Below are 23,855 nucleotides of genomic sequence, written 5' to 3' on the forward strand. Positions count from 1 at the left end.
GGTCAGCTTTTGGGGTCCCGTGGATCCCAAACCTTTTCTTTCTGAGGGCCACGAGCCATTTAGCCACTGTGCTTCGTGGGGGCCAGTGGTTTCTCCGTTTTAGTGGATTAATGTTTCCTCGAACTGGCGGCTTTTGGGATATCGTGGTCTAGTCACCTTCTACGCTACTACAAGGCCCCAGTGTATTCCAAAGAACGCCTCCAGTCAAATAAGGCGGAAGGCAGCTGATATTCCTTCGGGATTTCTAATTTCGTTGGAAGAATTCAGATTGGTTTGTTGCATCTATGGGTCTGGGTCTTAGACTTTCGGAAACATATACTTCACACATCCCGAAAGATTGCAAAAGCAGATAAGTACGAAACCAATCGCACTACCAGCTTAATAGCTCGTGCATAAAAGTTGCTGAGAAGAATAGTTCGCAGGAGAATGTAAAAACATTTTGAAGACCTGTTAGATGGCGATCAGTCTGGCTTTAGAAAATGTAAACTACTAGAAAAGTAGTTCTACCGTTGCGCTTGATAGTGGGAGCAACACTTGAGAAAAGCCAACTTCCATACGATTTGTCGATCCAGTGACAACGTAAAATCTTTCAAGATGTTCGGAATTGTTTGTAAAATTGCTGTAAGCTGTTGGATAATCTTCGGCTAGGGACCATTTGTATAAACGACAGAAGGATCGCCTTATTGTCACTATACTACAGTGCAAGGTCAAAGTATGAGTATTGCTCACTTCCTCCTGCCTAGGCAAATGGAATAAATCGGCTGGTTCCTTTTGCAACTGATATGATCTACTGTGGGCTACTCAAAAAGGTTTTTCTTTTAGTATATTTTCACCGTCACCAACGGACCAAAATCTAGCCGAGTATTTCAAGACGCCTGTGCACAGCAAATGCCTGGCATTTTTGCGATGTATTTCTTAGATACGATCTCGAACAACCTTGAAAATTGTCTTGATATCTTCATCCGTTTGAATCACACAGAGGCTGAACGTTAAAGTACTTCTACACGTAAAATCCATTATGAGGCTGTTGTAACCGCGGAGTTGCCACTAAGGAAAACATGGCAAGACCGAACGGGAGCGGCCTGTGAACAAACAAGATGGACGAACGGCAATAGAAGGAGAAGCATGACGACAGACAGCACAGCAAGACACCAAGAGCAACAACAAAGTATTAAGCAACGGGGTCACAAGAGATAACCTCACGAAATCAAAACATTCTTCCACTCGTAAACAGGAAGTAAGCATACCCAACGTAAACACGATGTCCATAAGTGAGATAAAACCGACTCAACGTGAATACCAGACTGCATCGGTGAGTTTTTTTCCTTTATTGTTATTTTCTTACCTTAAAATAAAGGTAGGCCGGCAGCGGCTTATCTACGCCGCTCTTCGACCACAGTGAACACATACCAGAAACAGAAAGACCGAAAAACAAAACATAGTGGACAAAACGGGAGACAGACATATTAAAATAAATGAAGACGTTCATGGGCGCAGTGTTTGAAAAAAAAAAAAAAAAAAAAAAAAAAAAAAAAAAAAACATTCATCACTGTACACAACGGGAAGAACGAGTTGCACACGTGAACGGAGGAGCACAAACGGAGAGACACGAAGCACTGACGCGAAGACACACACGGGCACTGGTGACGATCTCCAGTGCACGAAGATGCACTGTTCACTCACAAATCCGGGGATCTGCCAAAGGGAAGAGGTGTGGGTAGGAGGGAGAGGGGGAGGGTTTTCATGAAAGTGGGAGAGGAAAAGGGAGGGGTTGGGGAGAGGGTAAGGAGGGTTATGGAATCCCGTGGGGTGGGAGGGAGAGAGAAAGAGAGGAGGGAGAGAAGGGAAAGAGGGTACCCTGGAGGAAAAACAAAGTGGCAGAAAGGGGAGGATCAAAGTTCGTAGGAGGGGTAGATGGAGGGGATGAGGGCATCATTGGGGAGGGGGAGTTGGCGGAAGGCACCTTGAGCAAGGGTATGGAGTGTGGAGGGTTGGAGAATGGGTGGCATGTGGGAGTACAGGTGTGGCGGTGGACAGGGGTGGGAAAGGATGGGAGAGGCAAGTGGGTGAGGGGGATCAAGTTTGCAGGAGGTGTAAAGGATTTGTATCCGTTTGACCCAAAGGAGGAGGTATGGGACCGGAATTAAGTCATAGAGGATCTGTGTGGGGGAAGGGAGGCGGATGCGATTGGCGAGGTGGAGCACATGGCATTCCAGGATTTGAAGGGATTTGTAGAATGTAGGAGGGGCGGCGATCCACACGGGATGAGCATGACATAGGATAGGGCGGATGAGGGATTTATAGGTGTGGAGGATAATGGAGGCGTCCAGACCCCATGTGTGGCCAGAAAGGAACTTGAGGAGGCGGAGTCGGGAGTGCGCCTTGGCTTGGATCATCCGGAATGGGGGGTCCAGGAGAGGCGACGGTCATGGGTGACGCCAAGGTACTTGAGGGTTGGGGTGAGGTTGATAAGACGGCCATAGGTAGTGACATAAAAATCAAGGAGTGGAAGGGCCAGGAAGGCGGTGTCATCGGCGTACTGGAGAAGGTGTAAGGAAGGTGAAGGCGGTGGCATGTCCGCCGTATAAAGAAGGTAGAGAAGAGGAGAGAGGACGGAACTTTGCGGCACACCAGCAGAAGGGTAGAAGGTATCTCTGCTATGGATGGTGACATAGGAAGGACGGTGGGAAAGAAAGGAGGCGATCAGACGGACGTGGTTAATAGGAAGGGCAAAGGTTTGGAGCTTGAAGAGAAGACCAGAATGCCATACACGGCCGTAGGCACGTTCAAGGTCGAGGGTGAGGAAGATGGCGGAGCGACGGGAGTTGAGTTGTTCGGAGAGGGGGTGAGTGAGGTGAAGGAGAAGGTCATCGGCAGAGAAGGATGGACGAAAGCCACATTGGGTAGCGGGAAGGCAGCAGTGCTGGTGGAGATGCTGGTGGATGCGTCGGGTGAGGATGGATTCCAGGACCTTGCTGAAGATTGAGGTAAGGCTGATGGGGTGGTAGGAAAAGACAGCGAATGGTGGTTTGTCGGGTTTGAGGAACGTCAGGATCCGGAATGGTTTTCCACAGGTAGGGGTAGAAGCCGATGGACGAGACCAAATTATAGAGTCTGGCCAGGGTGGAGAGGAAAGGCGCGGGAGCTTCAAGAAGGTGACGATTGGTAACACGATCGTTACCGGGAGCGGTGTTGCCTTTCGTGCGGTGTGCAGAAATGATAATCGCTGAGTGAGAGGCAACCACCTAAATACGCAACACGTTACGTCACTATTGGCCGCTGAGACCACGTGCTCCACAGTGGCGCCCTCACGTTCGACTCGGGGCCAGGAGCGCGCGCAGCCACGGCTTACAGCATGACTGCTGCAGACACCTCTAGTGGTCATCGAGTTCCATGCCGTTGTCGCAGATTCGAAACCCGCAGCACTCGGTACCAGAGAGGCGAAATCTAAATAAGTAACCACATCGGATTGCCTAAATTTTAACGGTATATTCTCTAAGGTATTATCTAGAAGAGCCATTTCCATGCTCTCAAAAAATTTCCGTTGTCGAGAAAGACTCCAAAATTTGTTTTTGGATACCAGAATCCAGTCGCGGATTTCGAAACGGCTATGCACGGCCAATGGTTGTAATTTCTGCCACGTATTTCTAAGATCTGGATTTCTTACCACCTTCAAAATTTTATTAATTTCTTTACCCACTGTCCGAGTTACACAGGTTCAAAATCATCCTACCTGTACAGGTAAAATAAACTCTTAATATACAGTGTGAGGCGAAAGCGTATGTTATAAAGGGATGTACCATGGAGAGATATGTTGTAAAGTGTTTCTAGGAACGTCATTTTGTAGTACTGAAGCCCATGTAATATCTTTTTGCATCAAAATCCTATCTGAGGTATAAAAGTTGTTTCATATAAGTAAACTATCTAAATTTTACTGCTCAATACATATCTTTTCATGCGAGTTACATGCCCTGCTATAGCAGGGAAAAGGAGGGGACGAGCGGACAAAGGCTGCTATTGGAGCACAAAAAATTGCGAATTTTTTCCTGCTTATTTAAATGATTCTGACTAAAAATGGGCTACCAGCTGCCTCATTCCACCTTTCCCTGCATGAGGAATGAGGCAGCTGGTACCCCACTTTTCAGTCAGTCATTTAAATAAAAAGAAACATATTCGCGTTTTTTGTGCTCCGATAGGAGCATTTTTGTGCTGCTGTTGAATATGTAAATGAACAAAAACGAGTGAAGTAAACCGACAAAGAACGAAGCGCTCGGATTAGAAAGGGTATGCTACATCGACGTAATCTTTAGCCCGTAATGTTTAGTCTGTATGTTGAGGAAGAAACGAAGTGAATACAGATTTGGGAGCTGGATTACATTTTAAGGAGAAATGATATCAGTGATAAGTTTCGTTGAAATCTTACTGAATTCGAGGAAGGACTGGAGAAAATGTTAAACAGAATATGTAATCTAAAAAACTCATAATACAGAATACGACTGAACGAAAGAAAGATGTAAGTAATGCGGAGGCAGCAAGAAAGGGGAATAACATCGAAGTTTAGGACCACGAAGCAGACGAAGTGAACGAATTCTAGTTCCTTGAAGGGTTAATGAGACATGACGGACGAAGCAAGGAAGACATAAAAACAAAGAAGCACAGGCAGAGACGACATTCTTCTCGAAAAGAAATAAACTAGTGTCACACTTTGACCTTAATTTGAAAAAGAGTTTGGGAATGTACATCTAGAGTTCAGCGTTGCGTGGAGGTTCTCGCGTCCGTCGGTCGTCGTGGTTTAATGTATTATTAGTTGGTCACGTGGATTGTTGCCAACTTACGTGGTGGCCCTTAATAAAAATATTTCATTCAGTTTTGATTTACAATTAAATGCTTTTGTGAAGTTCTCCTTTTTAACAATATTAACCTTAAATTATTTGTTACGTTAATGAATGTTAGACTTGCTAAATCTTAAAACATGAGCATATAAGTTGAACAGTGGAATAAGCTTTTCGTATTAATTTCCTCGGCTAGTCAGCTCACTTTAAAGCAAAAAATCTTTAGTTGTTAATTACAACTGCGGCCCACACACCCGCTAGAGTATTTTTTCTTACCTCCGTTAACCATTGTCTCGTAGTCGGAGTCCTTGCTCTGGCTCTCAGCTATGGTACTGAAAATAAGAATCTTAAAGCTACGTATTTCTGCAACGTCGGGCGGCTGTGGAGAAAAGTGTGTATTATGTTAATGGCGGGCGAGTTTTTCGCTTCCGCTAATTTTTATAAGTTAATATCGCCACGTAATGGCGTTGTTGGCGGCACCGGCCTCTGCGATTGTTGAACTGTAAATTACTCGAATGCAGGTTAATTCAAAGGAAGGCGGACATGAAATCGGGACCACTTCTTACAAATTAAAAGTGCACAATAATATTAAATCAATATATTATTTGCTTAATTAGTACAAATATGCTTACATTTGCCAGCACTCGCAAGACGTCCGTCTACACGCAACCAAGACAAGAGAAGAAGTGAAGACGACTAAAAAAATTAAGAAAAGAGCGTATCTTGTCGTGTCTTTAGATCATTTTGTTATATTTCTTTGCCATCGAAACTTACACAGAGAAATTATTATTTTACGGGTACATGAAAAAAATGTATATTATTCAATTTTTAAATGTCTCTTCTTTATAAATACTACTTTTAAGTATTTTTTTATTATTTCACTGGGGACGCTATAAGGTGAATCACGGAATATGGAAAAGAGGGAAAAGGAGGCAATCGAAGCGCTCTTGACGAACATCTCTAAGATGTTTGATAAATATCAGGCTGGTATTTCATAGTCTGAAACTTTCCATTTCCGTCAGCGTAATTTTTTACCGGTGCGCATCACAAACGTCATGGGCTAACGTCAGTAGACTACCCGATACGTAATGCCAGTGACACCAGACAGTATGCTTCACAATCCAGGCACGTGAGGGGCGCGCAGCAGAAGCGCGTCTGTTCCCTGGAGACGGCAGAGGCGCAGCACACTGGGCAGGCAGCTGAGCGCTCGCCAGGAGGTGCCGCCTCGGTCTGCACGGCGCGTTCCGGCCTCAGAGCCGTCTGCGCCGTCCGACCCAACCCGGCAGCGCTTCCGCGACGAGATTTAGCGCGTGCCCTAACGTGTGGTAATGGCGACCGGCTACAATACCCTGCCGCCTTCCATTGTGCGGCCTCCGCCATTTAAACGGGCATTACTTCCAGTTAACTTCAAATGAATGGAAGCAGCGAGACGCGCTCTGATACAGACGAGAGGGCCGAAAAAAGAAAGGCTCACACTGTCCACTTGAAAAGAACAGGAAGGGCGTTCTGACACTTGTAAAAAAAACTGTATCTCCAAGAGGAGAAATCTAATGATGATTGCAAGAAGCGTAGGGAATGAGCAACTACTGCTACTACACAAAATGGGAGATGTGCCAACCAAATGTCTGACGCATTAAGTACCGTCCCTAGTCACGAAGCTATTATCTCGTTGCGGGCTTATTTTCCCTAGCGTTCAACTTGCTCCGGAACAGCAACTACAAGCACTGCTGTGCAAGCTTCTGTTAACAAAACTATGCGTAAGGCATCTACCTGTTCAGAGACTGAATCGGAAACCACATTACCAGATATAGTCGTACTAATATTGCGATGGTATGAAGCTTATATATCAGAGATTTAAAACACTGTTGTTGTGTTTTACGCGTATGGATTCCCTAACCTGCAGAAACCAGAGGACCGAGGTCTACCTTTATCTTGGCCTCTGTGCCATTTCGTACAACGGATACACTAAACGCTTCGCATAGAAGATGTGTAACAGCATCAGCAAGAACTAATAAAAACGCCAACGTCAACGCTGAGTTCCCAAGCCCGAATAAAGGAAACTGAGTCATGATAACACAGTCTTGGTCAGCTTGAGGTTTCAATAACACCCGTAGGCTTTGAGCCGTGACGTAGAACTGTCTTAGTGGGCGACTATTTACCCTCCTTATCAATCAACATTACCTTTAGTTTTCCTAGTAACAAATGATAACAGTGACTACAATTAACGTGAAATCTCGAATAACAAATCAAATCCTACCATGCTTCGTACACGCCAGGGTAGCCGAGCGCGCTAACGCGTTTCTTCCTGGACTCGGGTAGGCGCGCCGGTCCCGGATCGAATCCGCCCAGCGGATTAACGACGAGGGCCAGTGTGCCGGCCAGCCTGAATATGGGTTTTAGGCGTTTTCTACATCCCACTAGGTGAATACCGGGCTAGTCCCCATGTTCCGCCTCAGTTACACGCGTCGCAGACGTTTGACCACACGTTAGCACTATTTCACGATTTACACTAGACACACAGTTGGAGTACACTAACTCCGTTCAGGGGGGTACAGGGTGGCGGTAGGAACGGCATCCGGCCACCCCTTACCATTAACATGCCAAATCCGTTTAACCATGGTCGACCCTGCGTAACCGCGGGACAAGGCGCAAGCGATAGATAGATGGATAGAATCCTAGCATGCTTCGTACTTTGTGTCTCCGTTTTTTTGTGTTACAACGATGTTTACCTATTAATAGAATATTTTATTTAGGTACCGTATGTCGTTCTTGCCGCAAATTTCGACTAGTGTATTGGTATCACTTTATGACTTTTTCTGCTTTTACCTTCTTTTCCTTTTGTGCTAATAGCGACATTTAGAGCTGAGTTATGAAAGTGAGGGGATTTTTTAATACAGCATTTTTATGGTTTTGTACCTCAATCGGTAAGAATGGAATACCTGTTGGATCACTTTGTTGTCCCTCTGTCTGTCTATCCGCATATTACGTTTACATCTACATCAATACAACGCAATTGGCCTTACGGTACATGGCCGAGAGTACCTCCTAGAACTGCTAGTCATCTCCTTTCCTGTTCTACTCGCAAAGATAACGAGGGCAAAACGACTGTCTATGTGTCCCTAATTTCTCGTATCTTATCTTTACCGCCCTTCAGATCATCGAAGTTAAACGCTGTCGCCCTTGGCCAACACTTGGATGGGTGACCGTCCGGTCTGCCGAGCGCGGTAGGCAAGCGGGGTGCACTCAGCCCTTGTGATGCCAATTAAGGAGCTATTTGATGGGAAGTAGCTGACAGCGGCCAGGAGAGCGGTGTGCTAACCACATGCCCCTCCATATCCGCATCCAGTGACTCTTGTGGCTGAGGATGACACGGCATTCGGTCGATGCCTTTGGGCTTACAAGGCCTTTTCGGAAGGAGTTTAGTTTATCTTCATAGTCCTCATGTGCAATGTATGTTGGAAGGTACCGAAGCGTTCTGCAGTCAGCTTCAGATAGCGATTCTCTAAAATTTCTCAATAGCGTTCCTCGAAAAGAATGTCGCTTTCCTTCCAGAGATTCTCATTTGAGATCCCGAAGCATCTCCGTTACACTTGTGTGTTGTTCGAGCCAACCAGTCACAAATATAGCGGCCCGCCACTGAACTGCTTCGATGCCTGTCTGTAATCAGACCTGTTACGGATTTCAAACACCTGTGCAGTACTTAAGCATAGGTCGCACTAGCGTGCTGTATGTTTTCTCCTTTACTGATGAAATTTAAGATCATTGTCAATGCTGTCAAAGGATACTCCTATTTAAGTCAAATATTTCTGTGTCTTCCCCGTATTGATACCAATAATAGACTAACACTGATGAAATCCTCGATTCCTGGGATGGATGAATTATCTATATATATAAATGAGTTTGAACGGCACCCTCGGTTAGCGAGCACTACTCGCTCTTACACGCATTTTTCTTTTACTGTGCGGTTGTTGATTGTTTATATCTAGGCTCTTTGTAGTGCAACCAGTTTTGATGTCAGGATCATAGGTTGAGCTACACAAGCCAAGTCATGTTTTCATTAACACATTTCGTAATTTCTATTTTTGGATGTTGGTGTTGTCTTATGGCGTTGTTTTACTGCTATCAATTTTTGGCTTTTATGTTGGTATTGACGCATCAAGTTGATTTATGAGATCAAGTGTTGTTTTCGGTACCAAGTTCTAATAGGCACGATTTTTGGCTCTCTGTATTAACATCGCCTCATAGATTATGTGCTATCGGTTTTTGGGTTTTTGAACTGGATCGGCAATTGAATCCAGCTATAAAGGTCAAATGATGCTTTCCATACTACGTTTCATTAGTTCTCGTGGTTTTTACACATATATATTGTTATTGCTTCCTCAGGTATGCTATAGAGAGCAAGTGCTTATTTGGTTAGCAGCGTGGTTGCTAGGGGCTGGAATCTCAGTCTGACCCTCGATGGCTCGACCAGCTGGTAGATGGACCTGTCAGGATGACTGTGAACCCTTAGTGCCTTCACGGGTATTGGTAACACACCGACGGGTAGACATGCTGGCGCACACAGCAGCAAGTAATTGCCAGCATCGACGAACCCTACTACGTTGTGCTCTCACCGTAACGCTCTTTCCCTCTTCAGAAGATTTGGCACTTTAAATTGTCTATGCTGACGTACCAGGAAACAGTTAACTTTCATAGATCATCTCGGTGAAGTCTGCTGAAACTTTAGCTCACATTACTTTTAAACTTTTTGCAATTGATCGATCGCTATAACAAATATTAAGATATATGAAAGATCCATTGTCTGTGTGCTTCCTGTGACTGACTGGCCCTGAAATCTAGCACTAGTTTTGCGAGGAAACATCATGATAGCCGAGATGTACTGCCACACACTTTTGGTCACACCATACTCGCTGAAATGGACTTAAAGTAATTCACTCTCTGCTTCTTTCAGCCCACTCCATGCTCTCTCACTGAGGACTCAATAACACCCTGACAGCCGGTGAGTCTGACTTGTTCAGTGGATAGCAGTGACAAACCACCTAGTAGGGTTAGCGTTTTAGGGATTCTAGGAGGCGTCTTGCAACACTACTCCTGCTTCATTTGTCTAAGATTACAGCACCATTCAACTTATATCCATGCATTGCTTCATCACCGCATCACTCAGCTTCATCAGCTTAGTCGTCTTATACCCCACGTTACCGTTAGACTAACATGTTTTATGACTACGTCGTGAACCGATAAAAAAGTTTGTAAGAAAAATTCAACATAAATTATTTTTAACAAAAGAAAAAAAGAGGGTTAAAAACACTGTAGTCCCACTTCTGATCAAAAGATCTATAAAACTAGCGCTTGCCGGCCGCGGTGGTCGTGCGGTTCTAGGCGCTGCAGCCCGGAACCGCGTGACTGCTACGGTCGCAGGTTTGAATCCTGCGTAGGGCATGGATGTGTGTGATGTCCTAAGGTTAGTTAGGTTTAATTAGTTCTAAGTTCTAGGGGACAGATGACCTAAGATGTTACGTCCCATAATGCTCAGAGCCATTTGAACCATTTGAACTAGCGCTTAAACCTTAAAACGTATCCTCCAATGCGCGAGAGGCCCATTCAGCAGATTCTGTGCTATCATGCTAACTGAACTTCATGGTACAAAGAACGTAGAAAGACAGCTTTACCGGCAGTTACCCACATCTCTTCCTTGCCGTGTCTCAGTGCCCTACTACGCTGTTCCCGAGTCAGCGTTGCGTGATGAGATGATAAGGGACACGCGCCATAAGACATTGTCGCTACACGGAGCAATTTTCATCCCTTTAACGCTGACCTCGGCCTACAACAAGAATAGAACCACTGACATAAGCAGGACGGCAGCATAGGAAAGAAATGAAGAGAAACACTCCGCACTCTGTTGACATAAAACCACATATTTACTAGTGTAGATCACTAGAGGACTTCTAAAGTCATAATTCACATGGTATTGACAATGAGTTGCTCCTTCATTCAGCTACTATCTAGATTTGCCTAAACTTAATCGATACTCATGGTCTGCCACATCTGAGCCACACGCTCTCCGTACGCTACCTAAGCATGTCCAACGCTGTGTCATACAGTTGAGAAGGCTTTCGCGACCGCAATCAGTTGACCTAAGCGTTTTCTGAGTAGCGAACGGCATCGTAACACAAAATTTTTTTTTTGAGAAACCAACGTTTCGCCCACGGTTAACGTAGCCTTCTTCTTGGGCCACTGATGATCAAGAATGAGGCCACTTTGACAGTGGCCGGAACGTTGGTTTCTCCAGTACAGTTATTTTTTTCTTTATGACGCGGTAAGATACTTAGAAAACTTTTATATCATAGCACGTCAGATGCCCAGTATGTGGAGCCAAGTGACCTGGTGGCTCACACTGTGTACATAGAACTAGTTTCATCTGTTCTTCCCTTGGACCATTCTCAGGTGTCACAACCACAGCTCGCGTAATCGAGACTTATCAAACATGACTGTAGGGAGAGGACAAGCACAGGAACGCACTAGGATTACTGAATACACATGCTGCTACTAACTCTCGCCTGTACTGCCGATGACGTTAACAACTGCTCTGATCCCATTTGAAACACCCCTTGCACAGATTTAGTTGTTCTCTAGTGGCCGATGTTTTGCTTGTATGAGTCAAAAGTCACCCGGTTACACCAGAATCCTTTACAATTCGGCAGTCCGTATTGGTAGTTAATACCCACATCTGATGGGCGCTGGATGTAGGCGTGAAGTGCTATGGCTGGACCCCTTGGTTGGTGGTCTTTCTAGTATCACGATGGAGCAGTAGTAGCCTCACGGCGCAAGTAACACTTCTACATCTACATCTACGTCCATACTCCGCAAGCCACCTGACGGTGTGAGGCGGAGGGTACCTTCAGTACCTCTATCGGTTCTCCCTTCTATTCCAGTCTCGTATTGTTCGTGGAAAGAAGGACTGTCGGTATGCCTCTGTGTGGGCTCTAATCTCTCTGGTTTTATCCTCATGGTCTCTTCGCGAGATATACGTAGGAGGGAGCAATATACTGCTTGACTCTTCGGTGAAGGTATGTTCTCGAAACTTCAATAAAAGCCCGTACCGAGCTACTGAGCGTCTCTCCTGCAGAGTCTTCCACTGGAGTTTATCTATCATCTCCGTAACGCTTTCGCGATTACTAAATGATCCTGTAACGAAGCGCGCTGCTCTCCGTTGGATCTTCTCTATCTCTTCTATCAACCCTATCTGGTACGGATCCCACACTGCTGAGCAGTATTCAAGCAGTGGGCGAACAAGCGTACTGTAACCTACTTTCTTTGTTTTCGGATTGCATTTCCTTAGGATTCTTCCAATGAATCTCAGTCTGGCATCTGCTTTACCGACGATCAACATTATATGATCATTCCATTTTAAATCACTCCTAATGCGTACTCCCAGATAATTTATGGTATTAACTGCTTCCAGTTGCTGACCTGCTATTTTGTAGCTAAATGATAAAGGATCTATCTTTCTGTATATTCGCAGCACATTACACTTGTCTACATTGAGATTCAATTGCCATTCCCTGCACCATGCGTCAATTCGCTGCAGATCCTCCTGCATTTCAATACAATTTTCCATTGTTACAACCTCTCGGTACACCACAGCATCATCTGCAAAAAGCCTCAGTGAACTTCCGATGTCATCCACCAGGTCATTTATGTATATTGTGAATAGCAACGGTCCTATGACACTCCCCTGCGGCACACCTGAAATCACTCTTACTTCGGAAGACTTCTCTCCATTGAGAATAACATGCTGCGTCCTGTTATCTAGGAACTCCTCAATCCAATCACACAATTGGTCTGATAGTCCATATGCTCTTACTTTGTTCATTAAACGACTGTGGGGAACTGTATCGAACGCCTTGCGGAAGTCAAGAAACACGGCATCTACCTGTGAACCCGTGTCTATGGCCCTCTGAGTCTCGTGGACGAATAGCGCGAGCTGGGTTTCACATGACCGTCTTTTTCGAAACCCATGCTGATTCCTACAGAGTAGATTTCTAGTCTCCAGAAAAGTCATTATACTCGAACACAATACGTGTTCCAAAATTCTGCAACTGATCGACGTTAGAGATATAGGTCTATAGTTCTGCACATCTGTTCGACGTCCCTTCTTGAAAACGGGGATGACCTGTGCCCTTTTCCAATCCTTAGGAACGCTACGCTCTTCTAGAGACCTACGGTACACCGCTGCAAGAAGGGGGGCAAGTTCCTTCGCGTACTCTGTGTAAAATTGAACTGGTATCCCATGTAAAATTGAACTGATTTCTCACTGATTCGATGACTCAACAAATCGATAATATCACCAGCCTAACAAATGGCCGGAATGTATATGTACCAGAAGGGCTTTATAAAAACCAGAAGGGGTTTGTTGTGATTTGATTGTAGGAAATGTCTCGAGATTCGGTAACACGTGGTCACTGCCAGGTAAGGGGACGCCTGTGCCTGGGCGGCTGCTGGAGCACAATGTCAAGCCAGCATAGTGCAGCAAGTGGCTGCCTGCAACTATGAGCACAACTGCATTAGGTTTGCGCTGTAGCGTTTTGGTAGTTTGGCTATGCTGGTTCAAGTCACCTTCAACAATCTGCTGAATATGCCTGTCACATTTTCCCCATTCAGGATATTCCAAGCCAATTCCTCTAATCTATAATATGATTATGTGACGAGCCAAGCCTCCTGTCTAAGATGTCTTCATGTCACTCCGCTTCCCCTCCCCATTGCCCCATCTCCTCCGAATCACCGCACCTCAGCTTCAACCAATGCCTAAGAGGGTACCTGCCATTAAAACGAAACATCAAGTATCCCAATTCCACGAGCATTGTTCCTTCCTGACTAGTCTCACCTGACTAGGATCTTCCCGTATCTCCCGGCCTTTTCCAAGAATACCTCCTTCTCTTGTGTAATTTTCAGATAGTTAAAACGAATCAGCCAAATACGATGTAACGCAAGAGGATCTATTATGATGCCATGTTCTGACGTATACCAACGGTATGAAATTTGAACCATGCTCAGAAATGTTGGATATTGACAACACGGCAGTACTTTCAAGTCAAAAATACTCAAGCACCACCTGAAGTTTATGTCAATTGGCACTATGTTTAAGTGTATTCAGTTAATTGTCAAAAATACCAGTGAAACTTGGCACTAATTAACAAATTTATATGTTGAGCGGTTCTTGCGAACGTCCTTAGTTACATCTATGCACCAACTTGGTGTACGACGCAACAGAATCTCAAATTAAACGTTCCCCAAAACTCAATTTATAAATATACAAAATCTTGATTTAGGCATTAACTTTGTAACACACTCTCTCACACTCACACACCCCCTCTCGCACCCCCTCTCGCACCCCCTCTCGCACCCCCTCTAGCACCCCCTCTCGCACCCCCTCTCGCACCCTCTCTCGCACCCCCTCTCGCACCCCCTCTCTCACCCCCTCTCTCACCCCCTCTCTCACCCCCTCTCTCACCCCCTCTCTCACCCCCTCTCTCACCCCCTCTCTCACCCCCTCTCTCACACTCTCCCTCACACTCTCTCTCACACTCTCTCTCACACTCTCTCTCACACTCTCTCTCACAATCTCTCACACTCTCTCTCACACTCTCTCTCACACTCTCTCTCACACTCTCTCACACTCTCTCACACACTCACAGTCACACACACACTCACACGCACACTCACACACACACTCACACACACACTCACACACACACTCACACACACACTCACACACACACTCACACACACACACACACACTCTCACACACACTGTCACACACACTCTCACACACACTCACACACACACTCACACACACACTCACACACACACTCACACACACACTCACACACACACTCACACACACACACACACACACACACACACACACACACACACACACACACACTCACTCACTCACACACTCACATACACACACTCACACAATCACATACACACACTCACACACACACTATATATAAATTGGTGCGACGAGCAAAATTAATGCCTAAACCATGATTGTGGACTTTGAAATTAAGTATCGCATTGCTAGTAGTTTCACTTTTAAATTAATACAAACCACTTGTGCTAATAAGTAGCATCCGGAGGAATTCATTTACCATCAAATTACATATTTTCCACATCAGCTGTAAGATACTTCGTAAGTGTCACTGCTTTAATTCAAGGATCGCAATAGAAGGCATTATACTTGGAGAGGACCGGGAGCTGCGGAGAGATTTCAGTTAGATAATATCATGATCAGGCAGAGAATCCGAAATCAGATACTGGATTGTAAGGCATACCCAAGAGCAGATGTAGACTCCGATCACAGTTTAGTAATGATGAAGAGTAGGCAGGAGTTTAAGAGAGGGTCAATGTACAAAAAAGTGGGCTACGGAAATACTAAGGAATCAAGAAATACGCCTGAAGTTCCCTGAGGCTTTAGATACAGAGATAATGAATACCTCAGTAGGAAGTTTAGTTGGACAGCTCTAAAAAGAGCAATCACAGAAGTTGGAAGGAAAAACTTAGGTGCAAGGGAGGTACCTCCGAGGAAACCGTGAATAACAGAAAAAACGCTATTGACGTTTGTGTGAACAAAGTAAGAGACACACGTTCTACCATCAGACTTTAGGCAGAACGTGATACAATTCCGAAGACTGCAAGAGCCGACAGGTGCGAGAATTATCGCATCATTAGGTTAATAACTCATGCTTCCAAGCTGCTGACAAGAATAATATACAGGAGATAGGAAAAGAAAACTAATATACTGGTTCGATGTCGATCAGTTTGACGAGAGTAGGACAGGCCAGTATTTCATAACATGCAATTGGAAACCACGTTTTCAACGCTGTATTCCTTCGACATATCGAACAGTGGACTATTCTACACGCCACAGTGGCCGTAAAGAGAACGACGTATCATACTGCGATCGGAGCTCGCGTATTGTGCAGACTTATAAACAGACTGCGGCTTAAACATTACAATACTTGGGCAGTGATTATTTCTGTATACCTATTTATATCTTTTAGGAGAACAGATGTGCAGGTGGCCGACGAATGAAGCACGAAAGTAAAATTTGAAATGATCGTGGTTTACGGAGAATGTAGGAGAAATGTTGATGCTGTTTCCTTGTATGCCGAGCGTTTTCAAAAGAAGCTCCCTCTCGTTCGTTGTTTTACAAGGTTGTAAACTCTGTTATGTCTGATGGTAGCGTACAGATCGACAAAAGCAATCGAAGCAAACGTGTTACAGGAGAAGCTAATAAAATAACTGATACCAGCGGCAGTGCATCACAACCCAGTGAATAGGCGCCCGGCAATTACACCGGGATTCACTTATGTCCGTAGATAGTATTGTCACAATACTGCATTGTCGTAAGTATCAAGAACTTCATGGTGCCGATTTCCATAACAGTGTAGTGTTTTGTGAATGGGTACGTCAATAGATGCAAACGACCCCACGTCCTTTGCGGATCTATTTTCCGATGAGTCTACATTCACGAACCATGGTAGTGTTAACCGTCATTGCTGGTGTGTATACATTCACCATAGACTACGGCAAATCGACCTTGGTTGGTTAACGTATGGTGTGGCATCATGGGCAACAAATTCGTTGGTCCGTATTTTGTAAACGGCACCTTGAATGGACGCAAGTATCGAAGATTTCTTAAACAGGAACTTTGGTACTACTGTAAGATGCTGTCCTGGACGATCAACAATGTATGTGGTTTCAGCATGACGATTCCCCAAATGAAGCACGGGAGGTATTAGATTAGTGTTTACAAAGGTCGGTGATACGGGAGAGGTGACCCTATTAAATGACCCGCTAGGTTACCGGCTTTCTTTCCGAGGGTATATTAAAAGACATGGTATAACAGCAAGTGCCAAAAGGCCGTGAAGACATGGCCGACCGCTTCAGAAACACCTATGCTGACATTCCCGCAGATACGGTCATTTGAAAAGTGGATCACTAAGTGTATTTAAGTTGGCGGTACCACATTTGTACATATATTCTAATAGGAAAAGTAGAGTAGCGTTCGCCTCGAGCCACGTTCACAGAGGCGCGTCGAGTACTTCCATGTCCGATATAGGAATACAACGTAGCGAATGGGATTTCCAATTAGAAGTTATGAAATACTGGCTTGTCCTACCCTTGCAGAATGGAGTTGGGGGTCCCACGTGCCACTGGATATTCAGGGGCCATTGAGAAGCTTTCTTAAATTTATAGTGTGTGCCCATTTCTATGCCTCCGATTACAGCGCAGTCAGTGGCGAAACGAAGAAAACAAACAAAACGTATGTAAATTTTGCTGTAGAATCGTAATCTACAATATAAAACGTGGGTTTCGATTGAAGCTTTCAAAGTTGTCCCCGCCACTCGTTACCGCACGTTTTGGCGTGCGGGGGTCGACTGTTGTGTCTCCCTCTGACACAAAAATTTGAATTATAACTTTTTGGTCCGATGTGTAGTTTTCTGGGTATCTGAAAGTCTTCAGTTAACATGAATACCCCGTATGAGTCGAAAACGCAATGACTGAAATAAAACAAAGCTTTAATAGTGAGATTAAAATTGATCGTGAGAGGGTATTAATGACAAGATTCGCTGATGAAATTGCTGTCCTCAGTGAGAGTAAAGGAGAATCAGAGGCTCTGTTGAATGGAATTGACAGTCCAATAGTTAAAAAATTAGGATTTACAGTAAACCGGAGGACGAAGTTAATAATTAGCAGCACAAATGAGAATGCCGAGGAAGTTAACGTAAGAATTGGTGCCCACAAAGTCTATGAGGTTGTGGAAATCTGTTACCTAGGCAGCAAAATAGCCCATGAGGAACGAAGGGAGGAGAACACAAAAAGCAGACAAGCACTGGCTAAAAGGGCATTTCTTGCCAAGAGATGTCTACTAGTATCAAACATTTGCCTTTGTTGATTCTTGAAATTGTATGGTCGTGAAACATGGACTGTAGGGAACCAGAAACAGTGGAGAATCGAAGTATTTGAGTGTGGTATTACAGGAAAATGTCGAAAATTATGTGGCATGATAAGCTAAAGAGAATCGGCCAGGGATGGATCTATGGAAAATACTGATAATAATAACGGACAGGATGATAGGACATCTGTTAAGACACAAGGGAATAGTTTCGATGCCACTAATAGAGGGTACAAGCACTAAGGTGAGACAGAGATTGGAATACATCCAGCAAATAAATGGGGACTTAGGTTTCAAGTGCTAATCAGAGATAAAAAGCTTAGCACAGGAGAAGAATTCGTGGTGGAATGTAGCAAAGCAGTCATAATACTGATGATACATAAAAATTCTTAATTAAACTTCTAAAACGTTTGCAAAACAACTCCAGTAACACAAACATGCAATATTTATTTTAATAGTAAAATTGTATTTGCACACACACAGGTGCGTACACATACACAAAAATGACAGTATGAGCAAAATCAAACCTAAGGAAGCACTATTTTAGAGGGAGGAAGATAACAACATACACAATGTAGGGTAGACTGGGTACGATTGTGACAGAACAGTCTTGGCGAAATTATTGGGGATGGTATGGAGGGTACCAGGCCAAACAGTTGCGGCTTGCCTCTCGGAACGTGTTTCACGGTACTGTGCTGGCCGTCTCAAACTATTAGGGCTTTCAGGGACCCACATTGCTTTTTGGAGAGCAAAAGTAAATTTCTGTAATCGATTTTTTGCGTTAATTCCGTTTTAATTTCCATCGATAGACTGTTTTTCTCATTATGTATTAGACTGTAGACGTTAGATAACAATGGTTGCTTTTTGATTCTGTTAGTTGGTATTGTTATGATAGAGGAGTGTGAACTTCCATTTATGTCTTGTTCCATCGGTGCTTTTGATCATGTTTACTTCTCTTGTTCGGAGCATAATGAAATTTTATTTCCGTATTAAGAAAATATGCAGCTTAAAATACACTAAAGATATCGTCAGAACGCTTTCTTCCCTTCAAAATTGTGTTTGGCCAGTTCCTTTGTATTTAGCTAACGCTCTGTCTTCTTACATCCCTCTTTTTGGAGCGTTAAGATTAAAATCTGGTATAATTTAGTAGTTGATTACGAATATTCAGTCTGCAAACATTTAGAGACCCTTCGCAACATGAGTCCGATCGGTAAGTTTTGTACCTTCTTCTAAAGTTTTTTTCACACAACCTCGGATACGTCTACACCAAATGTATTAAAAAGTAATATTGTCTTCCCTGATGGACATTTTATTTGTGAAAACAGCATTTTTACAGATTATACACTCCTGGAAATTGAAATAAGAACACCGTGAATTCATTGTCCCAGGAAGGGGAAACTTTATTGACACATTCCTGGGGTCAGATACATCACATGATCACACTGACAGAACCACAGGCACATAGACACAGGCAACAGAGCATGCACAATGTCGGCACTAGTACAGTGTATATCCACCTTTCGCAGCAATGCAGGCTGCTATTCTCCCATGGAGACGATCGTAGAGATGCTGGATGTAGTCCTGTGGAACGGCTTGCCATGCCATTTCCACCTGGCGCCTCAGTTGGACCAGCGTTCGAGCTGGACGTGCAGACCGCGTGAGACGACGCTTCATCCAGTCCCAAACATGCTCAGTGGGGGACAGATCCGGAGATCTTGCTGGCCAGGGTAGTTGACTTACACCTCCTAGAGCACGTTGGGTGGCACGGGATACATGCGGACGTGCATTGTCCTGTTGGAACAGCAAGTTCCCTTGCCGGTCTAGGAATGATAGAACGATGGGTTCGATGACGGTTTGGATGTACCGTGCACTATTCAGTGTCCCCTCGACGATCACCAGTGGTGTACGGCCAGTGTAGGAGATCGCTCCCACACCATGATGCCGGGTGTTGGCCCTGTGTGCCTCGGTCGTATGCAGTCCTGATTGTGGCGCTCACCTGCACGGCGCCAAACACGCATACGACCATCATTGGCACCAAGGCAGAAGCGACTGTCATCGCTGAAGACGACACGTCTCCATTCGTCCCTCCATTCACGCCTGTCGCGACACCACTGGAGGCGGGCTGCACGATGTTGGGGCGTGAGCGGAAGACGGCCTAACGGTGTGCAGGACCGTAGCCCAGCTTCATGGAGACAGTTGCGAATGGTCCTCGCCGATACCCCAGGAGCAACAGTGTCCCTAATTTGCTGGGAAGTGGCGGTGCGGTCCCCTACGGCACTGCGTAGGATCCTACGGTCTTGGCGTGCATCCGTGCGTATCTGCGGTCCGGTCCCAGGTCGACGGGCACGTGCACCTTCCGCCGACCACTGGCGACAACATCGATGTACTGTGGAGACCTCACGCCCTACGTGTTGAGCAATTCGGCGGTACGTCCACCCGGCCTCCCGCATGCCCACTATACGCCCTCGCTCAAAGTCCGTCAACTGCACATACGGTTCACGTCCACGCTGTCGCGGCATGCTACCAGTGTTAAAGACTGCGATGGAGCTCCGTATGCCACGGCAAACTGGCTGACACTGACGGCGGCGGTGCACAAATGCTGCGCAGCTAGCGCCATTCGACGGCCAACACCGCGGTTCCTGGTGTGTCCGCTGTGCCGTGCGTGTGATCATTGCTTGTACAGCCCTCTCTCAGTGTCCGGAGCAAGTATGGTGGGTCTGACACACCGGTGTCAATGTGTTCTTTTTTCCATTTCCAGGGGTGTATATACATATATACATCGTGCGAGTATTGATACATTCTGTCCGTCCGTCCGTCCTGTACGGCCACGCCAACTTCGAATATTTTCTGGGCACCACAATTCGCCCGTTACCTGACATGTTGCTTTGGTGGTTTTGCAGATGTTTTAGGAGCTGAATTAGCACAGTGACAGCAGGCATCTTAGAAAATGTAGATATGGAAAATGTTTAGTTTCAGGGTCCATTGTGCCTTACTCAAAGTATGGTACAGAAATCGTTCTATGGTGATTCGTAAGATCTGCTTAACCTAAGCAATAGACCACTAGTACCGTTTTGGGCTGGTATTGTCAGTAGCTTCATGTATCTTAGATACATAAACATATACTTTCAAATATGGCACCAATTTACGCAAAATTAATATGAAGCATATGTATTTATGCGATGGAAATACTACAGTATTTTCAGCACCTATACAGGTCATAAATTTCAGATCGGGCAAATACCTGTGAACGTGGTGTCGTAATGACTGGTCCGAGGCTACGCAGTACTTGGCTCCGGTTTATCTAGCTCTTCTCTTTTACAGTCGTCACTCCCAACCTATAACAGTTTTCTATTAAGGTTCTGGAAGCAATGTTTATATCCTTATTGATCATTATTTAAACTAAGGCAGCTACGCCACAAATTGTTACTGTATCTGGGACACCAATGCCTGTGAAACGTGCTAACTGATACACAACATTGCACCAGGTTCGCAGGAGAGCTTCTGTGAAGTTTGGAAGGTAGGAGACGAGGTACTGGTGGAATTAAAGCTGTGAGGATGGGGCGTGAGTCGTGCTTGGGTAGCTCAGTCGGTAGAGCACTTGCCCGCGAAAGGCAGAGGTCCCGAGTTCGAGTCTAGGTCCGGCACACAGTTTTAATCTCCCAGGAAGTTTCATATCAGCGCACACTCCGCTGTAGAGTGAAAATTTCATTTTAGAAACAATGCACCAGTTTTGTGCTACACTGTGGTGAAATCTCTTTGCTCATATACCTTGAATTCGATAGAACATACACAGTAAAAATCTCGGGCCGTGGTTTGTCGGCTCAGTTTTTAGCGGACTCCGGTAGTTTTTTAGGTGTGCAAGGCAGACTCACATCCCATAGTATTCAACGGTGCCGCCTGGCGCCGGTCCATCGCCGGCCTCCTACTGGAGAACGCTACATTGGGCCACATGCAAAGAGTTATTCCGACTCTCCTCTACTTTTTCGGTCTGTTTCTGTCTTCCCCTTACTTTCGACCTCTGCACCGGCACTCACGTCATTTTCAAGAGTAACCACAGCTCTTAACATAAAAATTGATATTTCCTTATGTATGTATTCCGTTTATAACAATAGCAGTAACGGTATATTTTTGCATGTAAGAACCTTTGAAGGAGCGTTCGGAGGACACAACTACAGGCTGATGCGGAGTTAAAACTACGTTCTGCAGTGTTCTACTTTGCAAACTCTGAACCACTTCTCGATTTAAAGCTACGCAATTAACGAAGTGCAGTTGTGTGACATGCAGATTGTTCTATTCGTGTTTCTTATATCAACAGATAAGAAGCTGAGTCACTGCACGTCATAAGCCATAAAATACCAAGCGCTCGTTGATATTATGAAACATAGAAACCTCTACTAGATGTAGTACACACACAGTATAAATGCATCTGAAGCAAACGAAACTAAGGGAAAGTGCTGCTATGTATGCACGTAACTGTAAAAATACTGAAAACGCATTTCACAGTTAGTCCTGGACTACTCCGATCTGCTGCAACATTAACAGTTGTGTGTTCTTAAGGCCTGAAGTATTAAGATAGGGTATAGCAATGTCTGTAGTCTAACGACCGGCCTTTTTATGAGCAACGTGGCACAGGCGTTGAGGAAAACCACTCTAATTCGTGACGAGCGACTCTTAAATCACGTCCATTTATCCAGATCTAACTTTACCAGAACCATATCTTCAACAAAGCCGCCATAAAATTATTTCCCAATCATCTTCAAAGCAAATCTTATGCTCTGATTACAATAAAATCGGCGGAAAAGGGTAACAAGTTTCAATATAATGATTCTTTCCATATTACTTTCCTTCTTTCCATTCTCCTTCTCACATCTTCAGTGTAACTGTTCATGTATGAATATGATACGAGGAGAATTTTACCAGGTGTTTACAACTAAAGTGCAACTCCTCACGGAAGTCCAGGGTGGGCTGTAATTATCGTATGGCAGCGAAATGTGATAAATGTTCTAATGCGATAATACGAACTGACCTACGCTGGACAAAAAAATGTTCCAATTTTGGTCACCAGGTGCAAACCAGGAGCTGTGAATGCGAGAAAGACCTTTCAGGAATGGAACGTAGGCAGAAAAAGTCAGACAACTGGGAAAGGCATAATGTAGATTTTATTAACCACTGCTTATACATTTTGTTCAGCAAGAGCACCAGGGACTTCGACGTACGCTGTACAGCGCCAGATTTGCACCTGGTGATCAAAACTACAACTACCGGGTAATCAAAAAGTCAGTATAAATTTGAAAACTTAATAAAGATCGAAGTAATGTAGATAGAGAGGTAAAAATTGACACACATGCTTGGAATGACATGGGATTTTATTAGAACCACCCCATATTGCTAGACGCGTGAAAGACCTCTTGCTCGCGTCGTTTGGTGATGATCGTGTGCTCAGCCGCCACTTTCGTCATGCTTGGACTCCGAGGTCCCCAAACCTCAGTCCTTCGATTATTGGCTTTGGGGTTACCTGCAGTTGCAAGTGTATCATGATCGACCGACATCTCTAGGGCTGCTGAAAGACAACATCGGACGCCAATGCCTCACCATAACTCCGGACATACTTTACAGTGCTGTTCACAACATTATTCCTCGACTACAGCTATTGTTGAGGAATGATGGTGGACATATTGAGCATTTCCTGTAAAGAACATCATCTTTGCTTTGTCTTACTTTGTTATGCTAATTATTGCTATTCTGATCAGATGAAGCGCCATCTGTCGGACATTTTTTGAACTTTTGCATTTTTTTGGTTCTAAAAGAACCCCATGTCATTCGAAGCATATTTGTCAATTTGTACCTCTCGATCTACATTATTCAGTGATTTACTCAGTTTTCAAATTTATACTGACTTTTTGATCACCATATACGTTTTTCCAGTGTTGATGAGTTCAGCAATAGAATATATATCAAGTTTCGATGTCATACGGTAATTATACCCCACACTGGACCTCAGTAAGTAGGTCCATTTTAATTATATACATCAGATACTTAGTGGCAGTAGCGAAAT

Source organism: Schistocerca piceifrons, chromosome 4 (assembly GCF_021461385.2).
Source record: "Schistocerca piceifrons isolate TAMUIC-IGC-003096 chromosome 4, iqSchPice1.1, whole genome shotgun sequence".
Lineage (NCBI taxonomy): Eukaryota > Metazoa > Arthropoda > Insecta > Orthoptera > Acrididae > Schistocerca > Schistocerca piceifrons.